The 17,576-nt window shown below is 55.2% G+C and overlaps 1 protein-coding gene across 1 annotated transcript in view; it reads right to left on the reverse strand.

Annotated features, from left to right (window-relative positions):
• GALNT14 (polypeptide N-acetylgalactosaminyltransferase 14) overlaps window positions 1-17,576 on the reverse strand; it is a 460,225-nt gene that overhangs the window by 22,552 nt on the left and 420,097 nt on the right. The gene's annotated exons all lie outside the window — the stretch shown is intronic.

Consider the following 17,576-nt stretch of genomic DNA (forward strand, 5'->3'; position numbering starts at 1 on the left):
CTTTCTTGGGAGGTCTGGTGCTCTCCATCTACTATTACAGCTGGTAGGGGATCCTGTCCCCAGGACTCGCAATATTAAAGAGTAACGAAAACTTTGGGGATGTTTTTTATTTGTATACGTATTTAAATTATGAGAAGATGGGTGGTATTCCAGGTCCTGAGACCAACAGATCGCTCAAAAGACTTCAGAGAAGTGCACAGATAAAGAGACAGGAGAGCGCACAGTGCAGAACAGATCAGGAGACAGGAGAGAGCACAGTGGAGCACAGATCAGGAGACAGGAGAGCGCACAGTGCAGAACAGATCAAGAGACAGGAGAGCGCACAGTGCAGAACAGATCAGGAGACAGGAGAGCGCACAGTGGAGCACAGATCAGGAGACAGGAGAGCGCACAGTGCAGCACAGATAAGGAGACAGGAGAGTGCACAGTGCAGAACAGATCAGGAGACAGGAGAGCGCACAGATCTCGAGACAGGAGAGCGCACAGATCAGGAGACAGGAGAGTGCACAGTGCAACACAGATCTGGAGACAGGAGAATGCACAGTGCAGCACAGATCAGGAGACAGGAGAGCGCACAGTGCAGAACAGATCAGGAGACAGGAGAGAGCACAGTGGAGCACAGATCAGGAGACAGGAGAGCGCAGAGTGCAGAACAGATCAAGAGACAGGAGAGCGCACAGTGTAGAACAGATCAGGAGACAGGAGAGCGCACAGTGCAGCACAGACCAGGAGACAGGAGAGCGCACAGTGCAGCACAGATCAGGAGACAGGACAGTGCACAGTGCAGCACAGATCAGTAGACAGGAGAGCGCACAGTGGAGGACAGATCAGGAGACAGGAGAGCACACAGTGCAGCACAGATCAGGAGACAGGAGAGCGCACAGTGGAGCACAGATCGGGAGACAGGAGAGAGCACAGTGCAGCACAGATCAGGAGACAGGAGAGCGCACAGTGGAGCACAGATCAGGAGACAGGAGAGCGCACAGTGCAGCACAGATAAGGAGACAGGAGAGCACACAGTGGAGGACAGATCAGGAGACAGTAAAGCGCACAGTGCAGCACAGATAAGAAGGCAGGAGAGCGCACAGTGGAGGACAGATCAGGAGACAGGAGAGCGCACAGTGCAGCACAGATCAAGAGACAGGAGAGCGCACAGTGGAGCACAGATCAGGAGACATGAGAGCGCACAGTGCAGCACAGATAAGGAGACAGGAGAGTGCACAGTGGAGGACAGATCAGGAGACAGGAGAGCGTACAGTGCAGCACAGATCAGGAGACCGGAGAGCGCACAGTGCAGCACAGATCAGGAGACAGGAGAGCGCACAGTGCAGAACAGATCAGGAGACAGGAGAGAGCACAGTGGAGCACAGATCAGGAGACCGGAGAGCACACAGTGCAGAACAGATCAGGAGACAGGAGAGCGCACAGTGCAGCACAGACCAGGAGACAGGAGAGTGCACAGTGGAGCACAGATCAGGAGACAGGAGAGCGCATAGTGGAGCACAGATCAGGAGACAGGAGAGCGCACAGTGCAGCACAGATAAGGAGACAGGAGAGCACACAGTGCAGCACAGATCAGGAGACCAGAGAGCGCACACTGCAGAACAGATCAGGAGACAGGAGAGCGCAGAGTGGAGGACAGATCAGGAGACAGGAGAGTGCACAGTGGAGCACAGATCAGGAGATAGGAGAGCGCACAGTGCAGCACAGCCATCAGGAGACAGGAGAGAGCACAGTGCAGCACAGTTTAGGAGACAGGAGAGCGCACATTGGAGCACAGATCAGGAGACAGGAGAGGACACAGTGAAGGACAGATCAGGAGACAGGAAAGTGCACAGTGCAGCACAGATCAGGAGACAGGAGAGTGCACAGTGCAGCACAGATCAGGAGACAGGAGAGCGCACAGTGCAGAACAGATCAGGAGACAGGAGAGAGCATAGTGGAGCCCAGATCAGGAGACTGGAGAGCACACAGTGCAGAACAGATCAGGAGACAGGAGAGCGCACAGTGGAGCACAGATTAGGAGACAGGAGAGCGGACAGTGCAGCACAGATCAGGAGACAGGAGAGCGCACAGTGGAGCACAGATCAGGAGGCATGAGAGCGCACAGTGAAGGACAGATTAGGAGACAGGAGAGCGCACAGTGGAGGACAGATCAGGAGACAGGGGAGCGCACAGTGCAGCACAGATCAGGAGACCGGAGAGCGCACAGTGCAGCACAGATCAGGAGACAGGAGAGCGCACAGTGCAGAACAGATCAGGAGACAGGAGAGAGCACAGTGGAGCACAGATCAGGAGACAGGAGAGCGCAGAGTGCAGAACAGATCAAGAGACAGGAGAGCGCACAGTGCAGCACAGACCAGGAGACAGGAGAGCGCACAGTGCAGCACAGATCAGGAGACAGGAGAGTGCACAGTGCAGCACAGATCAGTAGACAGGAGAGCGCACAGTGGAGGACAGATCAGGAGACAGGAGAGCACACAGTGCAGCACAGATCAGGAGACAGGAGAGCGCACAGTGGAGCACAGATCGGGAGACAGGAGAGAGCACAGTGCAGCACAGATCAGGAGACAGGAGAGCGCACAGTGGAGCACAGATCAGGAGACAGGAGAGCGCACAGTGCAGCACAGATAAGGAGACAGGAGAGCACACAGTGGAGGACAGATCAGGAGACAGTAAAGCGCACAGTGCAGCACAGATAAGAAGGCAGGAGAGCGCACAGTGGAGGACAGATCAGGAGACAGGAGAGCGCACAGTGGAGCACAGATCAGGAGACATGAGAGCGCACAGTGCAGCACAGATAAGGAGACAGGAGAGTGCACAGTGGAGGACAGATCAGGAGACAGGAGAGCGCACAGTGCAGCACAGATCAGGAGACCGGAGAGCGCACAGTGCAGCACAGATCAGGAGACAGGAGAGCGCACAGTGCAGAACAGATCAGGAGACAGGAGGGAGCACAGTGGAGCACAGATCAGGAGACCGGAGAGCACACAGTGCAGAACAGATCAGGAGACAGGAGAGCGCACAGTGCAGCACAGACCAGGAGACAGGAGAGTGCACAGTGGAGCACAGATCAGGAGACAGGAGAGCGCACAGTGGTGCACAGATCAGGAGACAGGAGAGCGCATAGTGGAGCACAGATCAGGAGACAGGAGAGCGCACAGTTTAGCACAGATCAGGAGACCAGAGAGCGCACACTGCAGAACAGATCAGGAGACAGGAGAGCGCAGAGTGGAGGACAGATCAGGAGACAGGAGAGTGCACAGTGGAGCACAGATCAGGAGATAGGAGAGCGCACAGTGCAGCACAGCCATCAGGAGACAGGAGAGAGCACAGTGCAGCACAGTTTAGGAGACAGGAGAGCGCACATTGGAGCACAGATCAGGAGACAGGAGAGGACACAGTGAAGGACAGATCAGGAGACAGGAAAGCGCACAGTGCAGCACAGATCAGGAGACAGGAGAGTGCACAGTGCAGCACAGATCAGGAGACAGGAGAGCGCACAATGCAGAACAGATCAGGAGACAGGAGAGAGCATAGTGGAGCCCAGATCAGGAGACTGGAGATCACACAGTGCAGAACAGATCAGGAGACAGGAGAGCGCACAGTGGAGCACAGATTAGGAGACAGGAGAGCGCACAGTGGAGCACAGAGCAGGAGACAGGAGAGCGCACAGTGCAGAACAGATCAGGAGACAGGAGAGAGCACAGTGGAGCACAGATCTTGAGACCGGAGAGCACACAGTGCAGAACAGATCAGGAGACAGGAGAGCGCACAGTGCAGCACAGACCAGGAGACAGGAGAGTGCACAGTGGAGCACAGATCAGGAGACAGGAGAGCGCACAGTGGAGTACAGACCAGGAGACAGGAGAACGCACAGTGGTGCACAGATCAGGAGACAGGAGAGCGCATAGTGGAGCACAGATCAGGAGACAGGAGCGCACAGTGCAGCACAGATAAGGAGACAGGAAAGCACACAGTGCAGCACAGATCAGGAGACCAGAGAGCGCACACTGCAGAACAGATCAGGAGACAGGAGAGCGCAGAGTGGAGGACAGATCAGGAGACAGGAGAGTGCACAGTGGAGCACAGATCAGGAGATAGGAGAGCGCACAGTGCAGCACAGCCATCAGGAGACAGGAGAGAGCACAGTGCAGCACAGTTTAGGAGACAGGAGAGGACACAGTGGAGGACAGATCAGGAGACAGGAAAGCGCACAGTGCAGCACAGATCAGGAGACAGGAGAGTGCACAGTGCAGCACAGATCAGTATACAGGAGAGCGCACAGTGGAGCACAGATCAGGAGACAGGAAAGCGCACAGTGCAGCACAGATAAGAAGACAGGAGAGCGCACAGTGGAGGACAGATCAGGAGACAGGAGAGCGCACAGTGCAGCACAGATCAGGAGACCAGAGAGCGCACAGTGCAGCACAGATCAGGAGACAGGAGAGCGCACAGTGGTGCACAGATCAGGAGACAGGAGAGCGCATAGTGGAGCACAGATCAGGAGACAGGAGAGCGCACAGTGCAGCACAGATAAGGAGACAGGAGAGCGCACAGTGCAGCACAGATAAGGAGACAGGAGAGCACACAGTGCAGCACAGATCAGGAGACCAGAGAGCGCACACTGCAGAACAGATCAGGAGACTGGAGAGCGCAGAGTGGAGGACAGATCAGGAGACAGGAGAGTGCACAGTGGAGCACAGATCAGGAGATAGGAGAGGGCACAGTGCAGCACAGCCATCAGGAGACAGGAGAGAGCACAGTGCAGCACAGTTTAGGAGACAGGAGAGCGCACATTGGAGCACAGATCAGGAGACAGGAGAGGACACAGTGAAGGACAGATCAGGAGACAGGAGAGCGCACAGTGCAGCACAGATCAGGAGACAGGAGAGTGCACAGTGCAGCACAGATCAGGAGACAGGAGAGCGCACAGTGCAGAACAGATCAGGAGACAGGAGAGAGCATAGTGGAGCCCAGATCAGGAGACTGGAGAGCACACAGTGCAGAACAGATCAGGAGACAGGAGAGCGCATAGTGGAGCCCAGATCAGGAGACTGGAGAGCACACAGTGCAGAACAGATCAGGAGACAGGAGAGCGCACAGTGGAGCACAGATTAGGAGACAGGAGAGCGGACAGTGCAGCACAGATCAGGAGACAGGAGAGCGCACAGTGGAGCACAGATCAGGAGACCGGAGAGCGCACAGTGCAGCACAGATCAGGAGACAGGAGAGCGCACAGTGCAGAACAGATCAGGAGACAGGAGAGAGCACAGTGGAGCACAGATCAGAAGACAGGAGAGCGCAGAGTGCAGAACAGATCAAGAGACAGGAGAGCGCACAGTGTAGAACAGATCAGGAGACAGGAGAGCGCACAGTGCAGCACAGACCAGGAGACAGGAGAGCGCACAGTGCAGCACAGATCAGGAGACAGGAGAGTGCACAGTGCAGCACAGATCAGTAGACAGGAGAGCGCACAGTGGAGGACAGATCAGGAGACAGGAGAGCACACAGTGCAGCACAGATCAGGAGACAGGAGAGCGCACAGTGGAGCACAGATCGGGAGACAGGAGAGCGCACAGTGCAGCACAGATAAGGAGACAGGAGAGCACACAGTGGAGGACAGATCAGGAGACAGTAAAGCGCACAGTGCAGCACAGATAAGAAGGCAGGAGAGCGCACAGTGGAGGACAGATCAGGAGACAGGAGAGCGCACAGTGCAGCACAGATCAAGAGACAGGAGAGCGCACAGTGGAGCACAGATCAGGAGACATGAGAGCGCACAGTGCAGCACAGATAAGGAGACAGGAGAGTGCACAGTGGAGGACAGATCAGGAGACAGGAGAGCGCACAGTGCAGCACAGATCAGGAGACCGGAGAGCGCACAGTGCAGCACAGATCAGGAGACAGGAGAGCGCACAGTGCAGAACAGATCAGGAGACAGGAGAGAGCACAGTGGAGCACAGATCAGGAGACCGGAGAGCACACAGTGCAGAACAGATCAGGAGACAGGAGAGCGCACAGTGCAGCACAGACCAGGAGACAGGAGAGTGCACAGTGGAGCACAGATCAGGAGACAGGAGAGCGCACAGTGGTGCACAGATCAGGAGACAGGAGAGCGCATAGTGGAGCACAGATCAGGAGACAGGAGAGCGCACAGTTTAGCACAGATCAGGAGACCAGAGAGCGCACACTGCAGAACAGATCAGGAGACAGGAGAGCGCAGAGTGGAGGACAGATCAGGAGACAGGAGAGTGCACAGTGGAGCACAGATCAGGAGACAGGAGAGCGCACAGTGCAGAACAGATCAGGAGACAGGAGAGAGCATAGTGGAGCCCAGATCAGGAGACTGGAGAGCACACAGTGCAGAACAGATCAGGAGACAGGAGAGCGCACAGTGGAGCACAGATTAGGAGACAGGAGAGCGCACAGTGGAGCACAGAGCAGGAGACAGGAGAGCGCACAGTGCAGAACAGATCAGGAGACAGGAGAGAGCACAGTGGAGCACAGATCTTGAGACCGGAGAGCACACAGTGCAGAACAGATCAGGAGACAGGAGAGCGCACAGTGCAGCACAGACCAGGAGACAGGAGAGTGCACAGTGGAGCACAGATCAGGAGACAGGAGAGCGCACAGTGGAGTACAGACCAGGAGACAGGAGAACGCACAGTGGTGCACAGATCAGGAGACAGGAGAGCGCATAGTGGAGAACAGATCAGGAGACAGGAGAGCGCACAGTGCAGCACAGATAAGGAGACAGGAAAGCACACAGTGCAGCACAGATCAGGAGACCAGAGAGCGCACACTGCAGAACAGATCAGGAGACAGGAGAGCGCAGAGTGGAGGACAGATCAGGAGACAGGAGAGTGCACAGTGGAGCACAGATCAGGAGATAGGAGAGCGCACAGTGCAGCACAGCCATCAGGAGACAGGAGAGAGCACAGTGCAGCACAGTTTAGGAGACAGGAGAGGACACAGTGGAGGACAGATCAGGAGACAGGAAAGCGCACAGTGCAGCACAGATCAGGAGACAGGAGAGTGCACAGTGCAGCACAGATCAGTATACAGGAGAGCGCACAGTGGAGCACAGATCAGGAGACAGGAAAGCGCACAGTGCAGCACAGATAAGAAGACAGGAGAGCGCACAGTGGAGGACAGATCAGGAGACAGGAGAGCGCACAGTGCAGCACAGATCAGGAGACCAGAGAGCGCACAGTGCAGCACAGATCAGGAGACAGGAGAGCGCACAGTGGTGCACAGATCAGGAGACAGGAGAGCGCATAGTGGAGCATAGATCAGGAGACAGGAGAGCGCACAGTGCAGCACAGATAAGGAGACAGGAGAGCACACAGTGCAGCACAGATCAGGAGACCAGAGAGCGCACACTGCAGAACAGATCAGGAGACAGGAGAGCGCAGAGTGGAGGACAGATCAGGAGACAGGAGAGTGCACAGTGGAGCACAGATCAGGAGACAGGAGAGCGCACAGTGGTGCACAGATCAGGAGACAGGAGAGCGCATAGTGGAGCACAGATCAGGAGACAGGAGAGCGCACAGTGCAGCACAGATAAGGAGACAGGAGAGCACACAGTGCAGCACAGATCAGGAGACCAGAGAGCGCACACTGCAGAACAGATCAGGAGACAGGAGAGCGCAGAGTGGAGGACAGATCAGGAGACAGGAGAGTGCACAGTGGAGCACAGATCAGGAGATAGGAGAGGGCACAGTGCAGCACAGCCATCAGGAGACAGGAGAGAGCACAGTGCAGCACAGTTTAGGAGACAGGAGAGCGCACATTGGAGCACAGATCAGGAGACAGGAGAGGACACAGTGAAGGACAGATCAGGAGACAGGAAAGTGCACAGTGCAGCACAGATCAGGAGACAGGAGAGTGCACAGTGCAGCACAGATCAGGAGACAGGAGAGCGCACAGTGCAGAACAGATCAGGAGACAGGAGAGAGCATAGTGGAGCCCAGATCAGGAGACTGGAGAGCACACAGTGCAGAACAGATCAGGAGACAGGAGAGCGCACAGTGGAGCACAGATTAGGAGACAGGAGAGCGGACAGTGCAGCACAGATCAGGAGACAGGAGAGCGCACAGTGGAGCACAGATCAGGAGGCATGAGAGCGCACAGTGAAGGACAGATTAGGAGACAGGAGAGCGCACAGTGGAGGACAGATCAGGAGACAGGGGAGCGCACAGTGCAGCACAGATCAGGAGACCGGAGAGCGCACAGTGCAGCACAGATCAGGAGACAGGAGAGCGCACAGTGCAGAACAGATCAGGAGACAGGAGAGAGCACAGTGGAGCACAGATCAGAAGACAGGAGAGCGCAGAGTGCAGAACAGATCAAGAGACAGGAGAGCGCACAGTGTAGAACAGATCAGGAGACAGGAGAGCGCACAGTGCAGCACAGACCAGGAGACAGGAGAGCGCACAGTGCAGCACAGATCAGGAGACAGGAGAGTGCACAGTGCAGCACAGATCAGTAGACAGGAGAGCGCACAGTGCAGCACAGATCAGGAGACAGGAGAGCGCACAGTGGAGGACAGATCAGGAGACAGGAGAGCGCACAGTGCAGCACAGATCAAGAGACAGGAGAGCGCACAGTGGAGCACAGATCAGGAGACATGAGAGCGCACAGTGCAGCACAGATAAGGAGACAGGAGAGTGCACAGTGGAGGACAGATCAGGAGACAGGAGAGCGCACAGTGCAGCACAGATCAGGAGACCGGAGAGCGCACAGTGCAGCACAGATCAGGAGACAGGAGAGCGCACAGTGCAGAACAGATCAGGAGACAGGAGGGAGCACAGTGGAGCACAGATCAGGAGACCGGAGAGCACACAGTGCAGAACAGATCAGGAGACAGGAGAGCGCACAGTGCAGCACAGACCAGGAGACAGGAGAGTGCACAGTGGAGCACAGATCAGGAGACAGGAGAGCGCACAGTGGTGCACAGATCAGGAGACAGGAGAGCGCATAGTGGAGCACAGATCAGGAGACAGGAGAGCGCACAGTTTAGCACAGATCAGGAGACCAGAGAGCGCACACTGCAGAACAGATCAGGAGACAGGAGAGCGCAGAGTGGAGGACAGATCAGGAGACAGGAGAGTGCACAGTGGAGCACAGATCAGGAGATAGGAGAGCGCACAGTGCAGCACAGCCATCAGGAGACAGGAGAGAGCACAGTGCAGCACAGTTTAGGAGACAGGAGAGCGCACATTGGAGCACAGATCAGGAGACAGGAGAGGACACAGTGAAGGACAGATCAGGAGACAGGAAAGCGCACAGTGCAGCACAGATCAGGAGACAGGAGAGTGCACAGTGCAGCACAGATCAGGAGACAGGAGAGCGCACAGTGCAGAACAGATCAGGAGACAGGAGAGAGCATAGTGGAGCCCAGATCAGGAGACTGGAGAGCACACAGTGCAGAACAGATCAGGAGACAGGAGAGCGCACAGTGGAGCACAGATTAGGAGACAGGAGAGCGCACAGTGGAGCACAGAGCAGGAGACAGGAGAGCGCACAGTGCAGAACAGATCAGGAGACAGGAGAGAGCACAGTGGAGCACAGATCTTGAGACCGGAGAGCACACAGTGCAGAACAGATCAGGAGACAGGAGAGCGCACAGTGCAGCACAGACCAGGAGACAGGAGAGTGCACAGTGGAGCACAGATCAGGAGACAGGAGAGCGCACAGTGGAGTACAGACCAGGAGACAGGAGAACGCACAGTGGTGCACAGATCAGGAGACAGGAGAGCGCATAGTGGAGCACAGATCAGGAGACAGGAGAGCGCACAGTGCAGCACAGATAAGGAGACAGGAAAGCACACAGTGCAGCACAGATCAGGAGACCAGAGAGCGCACACTGCAGAACAGATCAGGAGACAGGAGAGCGCAGAGTGGAGGACAGATCAGGAGACAGGAGAGTGCACAGTGGAGCACAGATCAGGAGATAGGAGAGCGCACAGTGCAGCACAGCCATCAGGAGACAGGAGAGAGCACAGTGCAGCACAGTTTAGGAGACAGGAGAGGACACAGTGGAGGACAGATCAGGAGACAGGAAAGCGCACAGTGCAGCACAGATCAGGAGACAGGAGAGTGCACAGTGCAGCACAGATCAGTATACAGGAGAGCGCACAGTGGAGCACAGATCAGGAGACAGGAAAGCGCACAGTGCAGCACAGATAAGAAGACAGGAGAGCGCACAGTGGAGGACAGATCAGGAGACAGGAGAGCGCACAGTGCAGCACAGATCAGGAGACCAGAGAGCGCACAGTGCAGCACAGATCAGGAGACAGGAGAGCGCACAGTGGTGCACAGATCAGGAGACAGGAGAGCGCATAGTGGAGCACAGATCAGGAGACAGGAGAGCGCACAGTGCAGCACAGATAAGGAGACAGGAGAGCACACAGTGCAGCACAGATCAGGAGACCAGAGAGCGCACACTGCAGAACAGATCAGGAGACAGGAGAGCGCAGAGTGGAGGACAGATCAGGAGACAGGAGAGTGCACAGTGGAGCACAGATCAGGAGATAGGAGAGGGCACAGTGCAGCACAGCCATCAGGAGACAGGAGAGAGCACAGTGCAGCACAGTTTAGGAGACAGGAGAGCGCACATTGGAGCACAGATCAGGAGACAGGAGAGGACACAGTGAAGGACAGATCAGGAGACAGGAAAGTGCACAGTGCAGCACAGATCAGGAGACAGGAGAGTGCACAGTGCAGCACAGATCAGGAGACAGGAGAGCGCACAGTGCAGAACAGATCAGGAGACAGGAGAGAGCATAGTGGAGCCTAGATCAGGAGACTGGAGAGCACACAGTGCAGAACAGATCAGGAGACAGGAGAGCGCATAGTGGAGCCCAGATCAGGAGACTGGAGAGCACACAGTGCAGAACAGATCAGGAGACAGGAGAGCGCACAGTGGAGCACAGATTAGGAGACAGGAGAGCGGACAGTGCAGCACAGATCAGGAGACAGGAGAGCGCACAGTGGAGCACAGATCAGGAGGCATGAGAGCGCACAGTGAAGGACAGATTAGGAGACAGGAGAGCGCACAGTGTAGAACAGATCAGGAGACAGGAGAGCGCACAGTGCAGCACAGACCAGGAGACAGGAGAGCGCACAGTGCAGCACAGATCAGGAGACAGGAGAGTGCACAGTGCAGCACAGATCAGGAGACAGGAGAGCGCACAGTGGAGCACAGATCGGGAGACAGGAGAGAGCACAGTGCAGCACAGATCAGGAGACAGGAGAGCGCACAGTGGAGCACAGATCAGGAGACAGGAGAGCGCACAGTGCAGCACAGATAAGGAGACAGGAGAGCACACAGTGGAGGACAGATCAGGAGACAGTAAAGCGCACAGTGCAGCACAGATAAGAAGGCAGGAGAGCGCACAGTGGAGGACAGATCAGGAGACAGGAGAGCGCACAGTGCAGCACAGATCAAGAGACAGGAGAGCGCACAGTGGAGCACAGATCAGGAGACATGAGAGCGCACAGTGCAGCACAGATAAGGAGACAGGAGAGTGCACAGTGGAGGACAGATCAGGAGACAGGAGAGCGCACAGTGCAGCACAGATCAGGAGACCGGAGAGCGCACAGTGCAGCACAGATCAGGAGACAGGAGAGCGCACAGTGCAGAACAGATCAGGAGACAGGAGAGAGCACAGTGGAGCACAGATCAGGAGACCGGAGAGCACACAGTGCAGAACAGATCAGGAGACAGGAGAGCGCACAGTGCAGCACAGACCAGGAGACAGGAGAGTGCACAGTGGAGCACAGATCAGGAGACAGGAGAGCGCACAGTGGTGCACAGATCAGGAGACAGGAGAGCGCATAGTGGAGCACAGATCAGGAGACAGGAGAGCGCACAGTTTAGCACAGATCAGGAGACCAGAGAGCGCACACTGCAGAACAGATCAGGAGACAGGAGAGCGCAGAGTGGAGGACAGATCAGGAGACAGGAGAGTGCACAGTGGAGCACAGATCAGGAGACAGGAGAGCGCACAGTGCAGAACAGATCAGGAGACAGGAGAGAGCATAGTGGAGCCCAGATCAGGAGACTGGAGAGCACACAGTGCAGAACAGATCAGGAGACAGGAGAGCGCACAGTGGAGCACAGATTAGGAGACAGGAGAGCGCACAGTGGAGCACAGAGCAGGAGACAGGAGAGCGCACAGTGCAGAACAGATCAGGAGACAGGAGAGAGCACAGTGGAGCACAGATCTTGAGACCGGAGAGCACACAGTGCAGAACAGATCAGGAGACAGGAGAGCGCACAGTGCAGCACAGACCAGGAGACAGGAGAGTGCACAGTGGAGCACAGATCAGGAGACAGGAGAGCGCACAGTGGAGTACAGACCAGGAGACAGGAGAACGCACAGTGGTGCACAGATCAGGAGACAGGAGAGCGCATAGTGGAGCACAGATCAGGAGACAGGAGAGCGCACAGTGCAGCACAGATAAGGAGACAGGAAAGCACACAGTGCAGCACAGATCAGGAGACCAGAGAGCGCACACTGCAGAACAGATCAGGAGACAGGAGAGCGCAGAGTGGAGGACAGATCAGGAGACAGGAGAGTGCACAGTGGAGCACAGATCAGGAGATAGGAGAGCGCACAGTGCAGCACAGCCATCAGGAGACAGGAGAGAGCACAGTGCAGCACAGTTTAGGAGACAGGAGAGGACACAGTGGAGGACAGATCAGGAGACAGGAAAGCGCACAGTGCAGCACAGATCAGGAGACAGGAGAGTGCACAGTGCAGCACAGTATACAGGAGAGCGCACAGTGGAGCACAGATCAGGAGACAGGAAAGCGCACAGTGCAGCACAGATAAGAAGACAGGAGAGCGCACAGTGGAGGACAGATCAGGAGACAGGAGAGCGCACAGTGCAGCACAGATCAGGAGACCAGAGAGCGCACAGTGCAGCACAGATCAGGAGACAGGAGAGCGCACAGTGGTGCACAGATCAGGAGACAGGAGAGCGCATAGTGGAGCACAGATCAGGAGACAGGAGAGCGCACAGTGCAGCACAGATAAGGAGACAGGAGAGCACACAGTGCAGCACAGATCAGGAGACCAGAGAGCGCACACTGCAGAACAGATCAGGAGACAGGAGAGCGCAGAGTGGAGGACAGATCAGGAGACAGGAGAGTGCACAGTGGAGCACAGATCAGGAGATAGGAGAGGGCACAGTGCAGCACAGCCATCAGGAGACAGGAGAGAGCACAGTGCAGCACAGTTTAGGAGACAGGAGAGCGCACATTGGAGCACAGATCAGGAGACAGGAGAGGACACAGTGAAGGACAGATCAGGAGACAGGAAAGTGCACAGTGCAGCACAGATCAGGAGACAGGAGAGTGCACAGTGCAGCACAGATCAGGAGACAGGAGAGCGCACAGTGCAGAACAGATCAGGAGACAGGAGAGAGCATAGTGGAGCCCAGATCAGGAGACTGGAGAGCACACAGTGCAGAACAGATCAGGAGACAGGAGAGCGCACAGTGGAGCACAGATTAGGAGACAGGAGAGCGGACAGTGCAGCACAGATCAGGAGACAGGAGAGCGCACAGTGGAGCACAGATCAGGAGGCATGAGAGCGCACAGTGAAGGACAGATTAGGAGACAGGAGAGCGCACAGTGGAGGACAGATCAGGAGACAGGGGAGCGCACAGTGCAGCACAGATCAGGAGACCGGAGAGCGCACAGTGCAGCACAGATCAGGAGACAGGAGAGCGCACAGTGCAGCACAGATCAGGAGACCGGAGAGCGCACAGTGCAGCACAGATCAGGAGACAGGAGAGAGCACAGTGGAGCACAGATCAGAAGACAGGAGAGCGCAGAGTGCAGAACAGATCAAGAGACAGGAGAGCGCACAGTGTAGAACAGATCAGGAGACAGGAGAGCGCACAGTGCAGCACAGATCAGGAGACAGGAGAGTGCACAGTGCAGCACAGATCAGTAGACAGGAGAGCGCACAGTGGAGGACAGATCAGGAGACAGGAGAGCACACAGTGCAGCACAGATCAGGAGACAGGAGAGCGCACAGTGGAGCACAGATCGGGAGACAGGAGAGAGCACAGTGCAGCACAGATCAGGAGAGCGCACAGTGGAGCACAGATCAGGAGACAGGAGAGCGCACAGTGCAGCACAGATAAGGAGACAGGAGAGCACACAGTGGAGGACAGATCAGGAGACAGTAAAGCGCACAGTGCAGCACAGATAAGAAGGCAGGAGAGCGCACAGTGGAGGACAGATCAGGAGACAGGAGAGCGCACAGTGCAGCACAGATCAAGAGACAGGAGAGCGCACAGTGGAGCACAGATCAGGAGACATGAGAGCGCACAGTGCAGCACAGATAAGGAGACAGGAGAGTGCACAGTGGAGGACAGATCAGGAGACAGGAGAGCGCACAGTGCAGCACAGATCAGGAGACCGGAGAGCGCACAGTGCAGCACAGATCAGGAGACAGGAGAGCGCACAGTGCAGAACAGATCAGGAGACAGGAGAGAGCACAGTGGAGCACAGATCAGGAGACCGGAGAGCACACAGTGCAGAACAGATCAGGAGACAGGAGAGCGCACAGTGCAGCACAGACCAGGAGACAGGAGAGTGCACAGTGGAGCACAGATCAGGAGACAGGAGAGCGCACAGTGTTGTGAATTTGGATTCTGGGCTCCCCCGGTGGCTACTGGTGGAATTTAACTTGTGACATCATCTTCCCTGTTCACCTGTTCTGATTAGATCTGGGTGTCGCTATATAACCTGGCTTCTCTGTTAGATGCTTGCCGGTCAACAATGTTATCAGAAGCCTCTCTGTGCTTGTTCCTGCTCCCAGACATCTACTAGATAAGTTGGACATTCGTCCATGTTTTGTTTTTGTATTTTGGTTCCAGTTCACAGCTGCAGTTTCGTTACTGTGTCTGGAAAGCTCTTGTTGATCAGGAATTGCCACTCTGGTATTATGAGTTAATGCCAGAGTCCTAAAGTAATTTCTGGATGTGTTTGGTTAGGGTTTTCTACTGACCATGAAAGTATGCTTTCTGTCTTCTGCTATCTAGAAAGCGGACCTCAAATTTGCTAAAACTATTTTCCTGCTGCGTTTGTTGTTTCATCTCATATCACCGCCAATATATGTGGGGGGCTTCTGTCTCCTTTTTGGGCATTTCTCTAGAGGTGAGTCAGGTCTTATATTTCCCTCTGCTAGCATTATTTAGTTCTCCGGCCGGCGCTGGGCATATAGGGATAAAAAGTAGGACATGCTACCTGGCTACTTCTAGATGATGCGGTAGGTTTAGTTCATGGTCAGTACAGTTACATCTTCCAAGAGCTTGTTCCTATTGAGGCTTATGCTAGTTCTCTGGCCATGGAGATCATGACAGCACAGTGGTGCACAGATCAGGAGACAGGAGAGCGCACAGTTTAGCACAGATCAGGAGACCAGAGAGCGCACACTGCAGAACAGATCAGGAGACAGGAGAGCACAGAGTGGAGGACAGATCAGGAGACAGGAGAGCGCACAGTGCAGCACAGATCAGGAGACCGGAGAGCGCACAGTGCAGCACAGATCAGGAGACAGGAGAGAGCACAGTGGAGCACAGATCAGAAGACAGGAGAGCGCAGAGTGCAGAACAGATCAGGAGACAGGAGAGAGCACAGTGGAGCACAGATCAGGAGACAGGAGAGCGCACAGTGGAGTACAGACCAGGAGACAGGAGAACGCACAGTGGTGCACAGATCAGGAGACAGGAGAGCGCATAGTGGAGCACAGATCAGGAGACAGGAGAGCGCACAGTGCAGCACAGATAAGGAGACAGGAAAGCACACAGTGCAGCACAGATCAGGAGACCAGAGAGCGCACACTGCAGAACAGATCAGGAGACAGGAGAGCGCAGAGTGGAGGACAGATCAGGAGACAGGAGAGTGCACAGTGGAGCACAGATCAGGAGATAGGAGAGCGCACAGTGCAGCACAGCCATCAGGAGACAGGAGAGAGCACAGTGCAGCACAGTTTAGGAGACAGGAGAGGACACAGTGGAGGACAGATCAGGAGACAGGAAAGCGCACAGTGCAGCACAGATCAGGAGACAGGAGAGTGCACAGTGCAGCACAGATCAGTATACAGGAGAGCGCACAGTGGAGCACAGATCAGGAGACAGGAAAGCGCACAGTGCAGCACAGATAAGAAGACAGGAGAGCGCACAGTGGAGGACAGATCAGGAGACAGGAGAGCGCACAGTGCAGCACAGATCAGGAGACCAGAGAGCGCACAGTGCAGCACAGATCAGGAGACAGGAGAGCGCACAGTGCAGAAGAGATCAGGAGACAGGAGAGAGCACAGTGGAGCCCAGATCAGGAGACCGGAGAGCACACAGTGCAGAACAGATCAGGAGACAGGAGAGCGCACAGTGGAGCACAGATTAGGAGACAGGAGAGCGCACAGTGGAGCACAGAGCAGGAGACAGGAGAGCGCACAGTGGAGCACAGATCAGAAGACAGGAGAGCGCACAGTGCAGAACAGATCAGGAGACAGGAGAGAGCACAGTGGAGCCCAGATAAGGAGACAGGAGAGCACACAGTGCAGCACAGATCAGGAGACAGGAGAGCGCACAGTGCAGCAGATAAGGAGACAGGAGAGCACACAGTGCAGCACAGATCAGGAGACAGGAGATTGCACAGTGGAGCACAGATCAGGAGATAGGAGAGCACACAGTGCAGCACAGATCAGGAGACAGGAGAGCGCACAGTGGAGCACAGATCAGGAGACAGGAGAGCGCACAGTGGAGCACAGATCAGGAGACAGGAGAGCGCACAGTGGAGCACAGATCAGGAGATAAGAGAGCGCACAGTGCAGCACAGATCAGGAGACAGGAGAGCGCACAGTGGAGTACAGATCAGGAGACAGGAGATTGCACAGTGGAGCACAGATCAGGAGATAGGAGAGCGCACAGTGCAGAACAGATCAGGAGACAGGAGAGTGCACAGGGGAGCACAGATCAGCAGATAAGAGAGCGCACAGTGCAGCACAGATCAGGAGACAGGAGAGCACACAGTGCAGCACAAGAAAGCAAATGACTTTATAAACCTTCTGCTCTGTGTTTTTTCTCTAATTAAATGGGCTAAAACATATAAAAGATTCCCCCAAAATTAGGTTACTCTTTACATTTATTAATATTATATTATTAAAGGGAACCTGTTACTTCACCAAACGCTGTTAACTTGCAGATTAAATAGATCTTAGACCTAATAAAGCTGATGTACTTTCTTTGAAAAATGAATGACAGAATGAATACTCATTTTTGAACATTTGAACTCAGTCTCCACCCATCTAGTCTGATTGACATCCTCTCAAAGTACCTCCTTCCCTATTTATGCTGAATCTCCATCTAATTAGTCGTCTGATTTACAGCTTCTCGGTGCCTTACCTCCCTGATGGACAGTCCTTCTTCATTACCCCTCCTCCCTGCAGTTGAATATCCATCCTTTAGCCTGATTGACGGCTCCTCAGTGTCCCTACTCCCTGCAGTTGAATATCCACCCTTTAGCCTGATTGATGGCTCCTCAGTGT

This window comes from Ranitomeya variabilis, chromosome 2 (genome assembly GCF_051348905.1).
Source record: "Ranitomeya variabilis isolate aRanVar5 chromosome 2, aRanVar5.hap1, whole genome shotgun sequence".
Classification (NCBI taxonomy): Eukaryota; Metazoa; Chordata; class Amphibia; order Anura; family Dendrobatidae; genus Ranitomeya; species Ranitomeya variabilis.